At 42.4% G+C, this 8,524-nt stretch overlaps 1 long non-coding RNA gene across 1 annotated transcript; it reads left to right on the forward strand.

Moving 5' to 3' along the window:
* Positions 1-5,270: 5,270 nt before the first annotated feature.
* On the forward strand, positions 5,271-7,964 carry LOC128082331 (uncharacterized). The gene is made up of 3 exons (XR_008207613.1): positions 5,271-5,533; positions 6,125-6,261; positions 6,838-7,964. It is a non-coding gene; the product is annotated as an uncharacterized LOC128082331 (long non-coding RNA).
* Positions 7,965-8,524: the final 560 nt, after the last annotated feature.

The raw sequence follows: 8,524 nt of genomic DNA on the forward strand, positions 1-8,524 counted from the left end.
AGAGCATGAGTCAGGACCTGGTTCCCAGAGGGGAGCACCACAGAACTCTGCAGTTCCCTGGCATCTAAGCCACAGGGCAGCGTACCACTGGAAACTGCTACATGATGCATGGCTGCTAATCTGCTACATGCAGAATATTCAAGAGTGCTTTGCTAGCCCTGCTTTTCACCTTATCAACCATTCCCAGGTCTGCAACCTTTAATTTGCAGCTGTAGAGGTAAACAAGGATTTGCCAGGTCTCCCAAGACTGATCCAAGGACACTGGCTACTGATGGGAAACACAAGCACTGTGTGACCTAGACTGATGTCTGCCTTCAGCTCACGTCACTGTTACTCAACTTTTAGTCATCCTAATTCATAGGCTGAGGAATAAGTGAGGACTTGAAATAAGTGAGGTTAGACAAGACATCAGGAAGTCATCTGATGTGACACTTGCACTCCTCCCAGAAGGCCCAAAAGAAAGACTAACCTTATATGCGTGTAATACCTTAAATATTCCCTTGGGTGTGTAATTGAGGAAGCTGGATTTGCAGGCTTGTTCCTACCTCTACTGCATTTTCTGATCAGCCCAGTCTGACAGGTATTAACAGTCAGTTGCTCAGCATTCACTTTTGGCGTTACAGGTTTCTTTTCAAAACCCCAGCTGGCTGGATCACTGCTGCCCATACTTTTAACTTCACACCAGCTAAGAGGAGCAAAAGGATGGCAGAAGTTAGCAAACGAAGAATGACAGTGAATCAGGGCTCTGCTGAGGGTGATAAAAACCAGCTTTGGATCTAAGAAGCACGTCAGTTTGCACATATTTTAGATTAGTATGGCTTCTTTCAAAAGCAGTATTCCTGAAGGTGGTGAGTTTTTGTTGTTGTTTTCCTAAAACGTTCAAATTTCAATCACTGATTTATTTACATTAAACTTTGGAACATGGCTACAGACACCTCTGCTTGTGAAATTCATTTAAAAGCAAAAGACAGGATTCTGCAATTACAGCCCTTCTCCCACCTGAAGGTTTGGACCTCATCGCTCTGAACACAGGAGCAATCTGCAGACTTCTTCCTACTTGTTGCCCACCCAACTTGCAGCTTTCAAAGGTACGGAATTTGGCTTAACGTGCCAGACTGTGATCCTGCTTGGTGCTACCAACTCCTGCCTGGAATCACGTATAGGTAAGAAACTTTGAAGGAGGAAATAATATTAAGCAAGGATCTGGAAAAAGTCAGCGAGAGCTGCTGGATGTTGAGCAGGACACATCATCATTAGTTTTTTCTACATGTCTAAGCTAGATGCAGAAGTGTCACCCATTAAGCAGTGACTTCCTGCTTCCTGGAAGAATTTGCAGGCTGTCCCTCAGTGACCACCTCTGGGATCATCATCCCCACAGAACTGAATTACATATTTGTAAAGCTATGAAGTGAACTGCAGTTTTTTGGCAAAATTCCAGAAGAGTACAATTGTTTTCCTCCTGTTGACCATTCATATGAGATTCTAACGTTCTGTTAGTGCATAGTTCTCGCCTTCACTTAACACTGAGATAGCAAAAATAAGTTCTAAATTGCCATATTGTTTGTTAAGAGCACGTACAAACCAGCATGTTCTGCTGTATCTGCATTTTCCCTGTGCTGTCAGATTTTGTCCCATTTGAAGAAAATACTCAACATCAGCCAGCATAATTCACAGTACTCACATACGGTGTAGGAGCAGAACAAGCTGAAAACCGTGTAAAAGCTAAGAAACCACGCAGAGAGCTGGCTTGCCAGAAGTGTTAAAGTATCTATCTAGCAATACATTTAAGATCAAATTCTCAAAGATTTCTGTCACAGATGAAAAAAATCCACAAAAGCCCATATCTGCATGTACGTGTCTGGGGAAGTCAAAGATCGAGTACTGCGTTGGTTTGTTACGGTGATTCAACTGAATGGGCTATCTAAAAAAAGCAGCCTTCCCTTTAAAAGTGAATGTTAAAGCCAACTGATAGTTTAACTGATAATTACCAGCTGCTCTGGCAAAGCAAATGAAAGTCAGAGGCACCGCTTGGTGCTTTCAGGCACAGCAAGGAAACACCATGACATAAACTGTTCCCAGCTAATGAAAATAAACATTGCTCTGATAAAACCAAGGAAGCTGTGCTCATTCATGCTAAATGAGTGTCTCTCATCCTATGTAAGACAAGGCATTAAGGGTAGGAAAGAAAATTACTGCATTCATCTGTGTCCTTTACCATCTAAATCCTGCAGCTGAATCTTCATCAAAATACAGTTGAAATAAACTTTGCTCTTTGAAGGTCAGTTATTACATGGCTGTGGTCTCACCTTAGTCCCTTGTCTGTAAAGTCTGCAGACTGCATACAAGGATGGATGCAGCAAAGGATTAGAAAACAAAAACTGCATGCATGGCAGGGTGCAGCAACGGGCAGAGCACGACAGGAATTGCCTGTGATACCTGCAAACCGTGCAGTTAACTGCACTTACCTCTAGCAGTGGACACAGATCCAAGAAAAAGATTTGCACAGACCTTCCTTAACAGAATGAGGTAAAAAGGGGCACTGGTCTCCTGCAGCAAGAAGCACACACCATCTTCCAAGATGATGGCAGTGGCAGCACTCCTCCACTCCTGCCTATGCCAGGGAGTTCACCTGAGAGTTGTTCCATTTTTTTCTCCACTTCTTCCTACATCAGAAAAAGACTAGGGGGAGAGAAATAAATACATAAAGTTTTCTACACCATTTATATCTTCATTCATCTCCATTCCTTACTGGGACATTTGCTGGCAAGGGAGAAGAGGAAGGCTTTGCCCAGCTGGGCACAAGGCTGTGGCATCTTGGCAGAGGATCTTGCCAGTGGCCACTCTCTAACATTAATTCTTTTTATCAAACTGACAAGTCTCCATTCAACAAACATTATGGTAACTTTAGACACATCCTATTGTCCCTAGCAATGTCTTACTATTTAGAATAGATCCCCTGCTGTCTGGATTCACAAACTATAAAAGCTATACCTACACCTCATTTGGCCCTTTGTTCTTCTTTCGCCCAATATACCACACTTAATGGTAAAAGCGACAGATGTTCAGCTGTAGTTGATTATTAATATAATTTTATTTTCTATTTAAAAGAAAAAAGCATTTATAACCTTTTCATTTTTAAAGAACATATTTTCCCAGCAACCAGCTGGTAGCTTCTCTCTAACCCACAGCACATTTTCCAAGCTCTGGATCAAAAATATACTCCAAAAAAAGCGAGAAAAAAAAAACAACTATTTAAAAAATGAATAAGCTTACTGCCAGGCAACTGGCCAATTACTTTCCAGAAGTACCAGCAGAATGAGGATAAAACAACAAAAAGGTCTATATGGAAAAGCTCATTAGCAGCACTGAAACAGAGCAGTTGTTCTTAAAGAACACAACATTGCACCCTCCAAACTGAATCAAAAAGAAGGAAGCTCAAGGAAAACAAAGTTTCCTTTAAATGTTTAACTTTATTCTGTAATACAGAGCAGAAAATCTGCTAAATCAATGGCTCTGGCAGTTACCAGAGAATGCTTTGATGAAGCATGCTGGATTTCATGATATAACTTAACCTTAAGTTTGATTTATTTTTTCGTTTGCATTAATCCTAACACCTTAAAAGCTGAAATCTTTTCCTTTGCAGATAAGACAAAAAATAATATAAATCTAGGAACCTACTGCATTGCAGTGAGTTACTTTCATACGATCTTGCCCCAGAATCTTATGGCTCTGTTTGCACCCAGGTCCTAAGGATCTCCAGCAGCTGAACTTGCAGGCTGAGCAGGTGCAATTGGGGAGCACAGAGCAGAAGGTACCTAAGATTGCAGTTGTCTGAGCTCAATCTTCAGTTGCAGCATTGCATATGAATATGCAGGCCAGAAGAAAAGCAGATCTGCAGGAAGAATACTGCAGGGCCTCAGCAGTGCTGACATCTTGAACAGGAGTGAAGAACAGGTGAGCAGAACTGTATGTAGCTTGCCAGCTGCCAACCCTATTTACAAAGGAACAGCAAAATGTGTCATTGCTGTTTGTTTCACCAGCAAGAACCATCTGCTTCTTCCAAAGAGTGTTACAGAGTATTTTAAATGTATCCCAAAAATCACTCTGGAGACAGGTGATAACTGACACATGGCTACATAACACATTTCCTTGTACTCTGCTGGCTGGCAGCCTATGTTTTCCTACTCCCTTTCCAGCTGAAATGTACTGAATATCCCATTTTACCATTGCAAAAGTGCTCCCGGTGCAAGCTGCAGATACACACTCAAGGACAGGCAGCAGAGGAGGCAGGAGCAGGACACACAAGCAGAACACTGGCTGCAGCCAAAACATGAGGACAAATGACCTGCGCTGCTTTTGGTGACAGCGTTTCCAGAGGCACCAACACACAGCCTGCTACAACAAACCAGCCTCAGGAATGCGGCAAGAAGCATCCTTTGTGGGGTTTGCTCAAGTGAAAACAAAGTTGCAGACTGTTGAGCTAAAATCTAAGACAGCCAGAAGTGAGCAGAGCCAGAGGTGACCTGGCCAGTGGCTCAGGGTGAGGAGCAGATGGCCACCACTCTGCTTCCTGCATGGTGCCAAGACTTTGAAGGACATGGGAATGGCACCAGAGGATGTTTTTCCGTTGGAAATATCAAAGTTATTTCAGACAAAGATACCCCTAAGGAACGTACTCAGAGCCTCCCTCTGCAAGCAGCATGTCCAGCTACCCAGACACCACAGAAAACAGGAGAACAGCATCTCTAGCCTCTCTTCTCCTGTTCTAACAGGGCTGATTAGAGCTGCAGGCTGGCACAAAGCCTCACCAGATCCCCCACATTGCGTGGGGCAGCACCTCTGCCACATTTCTCACTTCATGCATTCTGAAGGAGATCAGTAATTCATACCTCAGAGGAAGTGAGTGAGCAGTGAACTCCAATAAACTCCATTGCAGTGAGTGAACTCAGGTTTAGCTGTGTGACTATCTCTTGCCTTTTTTTTTTTTTTTTTTTTTTTAATTAGAAGTAGAAAAATAAATTTGTTTGGGTTTTTAGAGCTAATCCAAACACATTTTAGTTGTCTTTTGAGATGGCACTTCCTGCCTTGTCCCTACTTGACAACAGATTTTTCAGTCATTAAGAATGTTCTGCACGCACAGAAATATCTCGGGTTATTTTTCCCATAATCAAAAGAAAACAAATCCCAGAGCAGCCCTGGCAGGCCGCTTCCGGCCAGCACTGCTGTGCCCCCAGAGACCCATCATGCTGCTGCTGACTTCAGAGGGCAAACAAGAAAGTTTGCTTTCAGTATAAAATTAGACACTAAAACTAACTGATTTTTTTTCCACCCCAAAACCAAACTCTTGCCCAAATACTTTTCCACTAAACATATTCCAGGACAGTAGTTTTAATGTACATGAGTGGCTTGGATCATAGTAAGGCAGTGTCTGTGTTCCTCCTCAGCTGTCAGTACACTTCGATGTATTCCTGGCCAACGCGCCTCTCAGCAGTCACTTGGAAGCACTTGGAAGCAGCTCAACCCACATTATCAGGTACCAGGATGCCCTCTGCTACTGTCTGCTTGCTTTGTCTTACAAGGCCTTCTCTCATTATAAAGAACTGACATTTAGAAGAAACTGCAATATTATCTACTTCATTACCCTCCTATAAATCCCACACTAAGACCCTCATCTGCTGTGATGTCTAAACAAGCTTTGCCAATTAGACTTACTAATGCTCTATGGCTACCATCCTCTAACTTCCATCTTCAACTAGGACAGTCGACCTCTGAAGGCAAAAAGCTATTTCTATTATTATATATATATTACATTAAATAATAAATAAATAAATAGCTTTATTTATTAAGGCAGGGAAGATATTCCTGCCTTAAACTACATATTTATGAGTAAAAACCACCAAATCTTTCAGCACTGCCAAAATCTCCTTGGCCTGATGTGAAGACAGTTCTGCTACAGGAAGTATTTGTCTACTGATGTCTGACACTGGAAGCCACCCTAGCAAAAATCAGAGCTATCCTTACCAGTAGTGTACCCACAGCAGATTTACATTGCTAAGTGTAAAGAATTTCACAAGCAGTTCACAATAATGTATCCAACTAGTCTTTTGCTTCCTCTGTCAAACAGAATAATATGGGTGAGAAAACTGCTGGCCACTCTCTGGAAGTACTGTTAAAAGCCTCCGAAATGCTTTGTGTTCTTGTGATGGGGGCTTTAGCAAGAGATCACTGTTGGCACTCCCAGCCTTGCATCTACATGGTCAGGTGAGTTACTGCAACATCTCCTTTTCATGTCTGATCAAGTGTCCAAAACTCAAGTTCAAGCACTCCTGCATGTTACCCTTATGTCCTGAGGATCTTCATCCAAGAGCTTTCAACAAAGCAAGCACGAAACAAGGCTGTAAAGCAACACAGTTCAAGCATTTAAGCAGTTATAAAAAAACATCTGGGACCTAAAATAAACCTCTGCTACCCATCCACAGTACCCAGCACAACAGACATCTGGTATGACGATGATGCCCTCTCAAAACTTGGTCCCTCAGCAAGTCCTTCAGCAAATCTTACAGCAGCTCTTCAGAGTCACCAGAAGTCAGAGACCTACCAGAATTAGTTGGTGCAAAGGCAGTGGGGAGCACAAAAGGGCCTCCAAGCAGCTGGAGCACCTGGAAGCCAGTGATCAGCTTACAAAAAGAAAAGACTCTTATTCTTAGATTTTCTAGCATTAAAACTAAAACTAAACTAAACTAAAATAAAATAAAAAATAAAAAATTACTGAGGGAAGGAAAATACGAAAGTTTTTCTTTTTGTCCATACCTTAACTTTTTAAACATTTCTGTACAGGATACTGCAGAACTCCACAGAGCCACCTAGTGCTGGAAAAAGATCACTTTCAACTCCTGGGACGTCCTCTGCAGTCCCATAAATATTTGGGACTAATTGTCTGGCAAGGAGGAACCAAAGCCAATTCTGCAGAAGACAAGACCCTGCAGTTCCAGTTATGTGCAGCAGCAAGTCTGAGAACAGAATAGCCGATGAACTGCGCATACAGGAAATGTATTTTTATCCTAATAAGCTAAGGGCAAGAAGGACATTCTGCAAAACACTGTGAGTGACCAGGCATTCTCAAGTCGTTATTATCTGTGGGACTTCTCCTCTATGCTGCCAGCCTAAGCTGAGCAGCGAGCAAACCTGATTTTTTGTAAGGTTACCTGAGCTGCTTCCCATGCCCTACAGGACTCCCAGCTCTTGCTCTCCACCTATTTCGCTTTATTCTCTTCCTTACAGGGTACCTCTTGAATTTGCTTCTTACTTCTTGGACATTCTTTGCCATCACAGGGCCAAGACTTTCTGGCCTCATATTCGATCACGGCTATGAAAGAATCAGCATGGTGTGCTCCCCTCCATATCACTTGCTCCTTTGCTCACACTGCCTCCTCCCATGTGTTGGCAGAGACGACCAAGAAGCCACACAGTGGACCAGATCAGGAAATCAAACAACTGATCTGAAAATTTAAAAATAAAAAAATAAAATAAAATACAGAATAGAAACAGTTGGCACCCAGCTAGTTTAAATTACCTGATCCTGTTGACCACAGAAGTGATGCACTGATGCTTGTGTGAGAAGGAAACCAGGAGTAGCACAGGGTGAGATGGTGGCCTGATAAATTCAGCAAATGACAGCCTAAGACGTCACTTCTGCTCTGTACAGAAATATCCAACAGGAGAATCTGGAATAAGCCCTGCAGTTCTTCCACCAGGGCACTGCTCTAGTTAAAAACAAGTAAGTTAACACCTTTCTTTACAGCCATTATTTCTCCGCAGATTTTAGATTTGTTGTCCGTGAGATTGCAGATAGCCATGCTCCGGAAACGTGTAGTTTGGATGTCAGACTGGAATATGCAACTTATCGTTCCCCCTTCCCCCTTAGAATTTGAGAGGATTTTGCTGTGGAACTAGCTAGCTGGGCCTTTGAGAGATTTTGTTTCTTGTTCTCTGGTTTATAAGGGAAACTTGAAACAAATCAAAATTATTCTGGCCTTGTACTAAAGGTCAGTGCTGTGGGGAAAGATGACTTGTTTGGAATTCAGTCAGGAAGTTTAATACAAATAATCCAGCTTGAAGTTCTGTGAGAACAAGTCCCAGCCAAAAAAAAAAAAAAAAAAAAAAGTGCTGATAGAACGGAGTTAAGTACTAAATAACTTCTTTCCAAACTTCCCAACCGTTTTTTTCCACTGATAAACCCGGAAGCTTTCAAAGCTGCCATGTGAACAACGATATAGTTAAGGTGTGAAAGAGACACGATTCGTACCTTCTCAGATAAAACCAGGCCTTATGTGCAGACTTAAACAGGATGGAGCAAGGGAAGGAATAAAAGGTGCGAGTTGCCATGCAGGTGGACAACACTGCCCAGGGTCTCCATCACCTGTTATAGAACATTAGGCTGCAACAATCTTTTTTCAGCCAAGTACTCGTGCTATAGAAGAGAGAGAGCAGCTGAAACAATCCAACTATTCATTTGCAAATACGT

Source organism: Tympanuchus pallidicinctus, unplaced genomic scaffold (genome assembly GCF_026119805.1).
Source record: "Tympanuchus pallidicinctus isolate F22 unplaced genomic scaffold, pur_lepc_1.0 scaffold22, whole genome shotgun sequence".
NCBI classification, from domain to species: domain Eukaryota; kingdom Metazoa; phylum Chordata; class Aves; order Galliformes; family Phasianidae; genus Tympanuchus; species Tympanuchus pallidicinctus.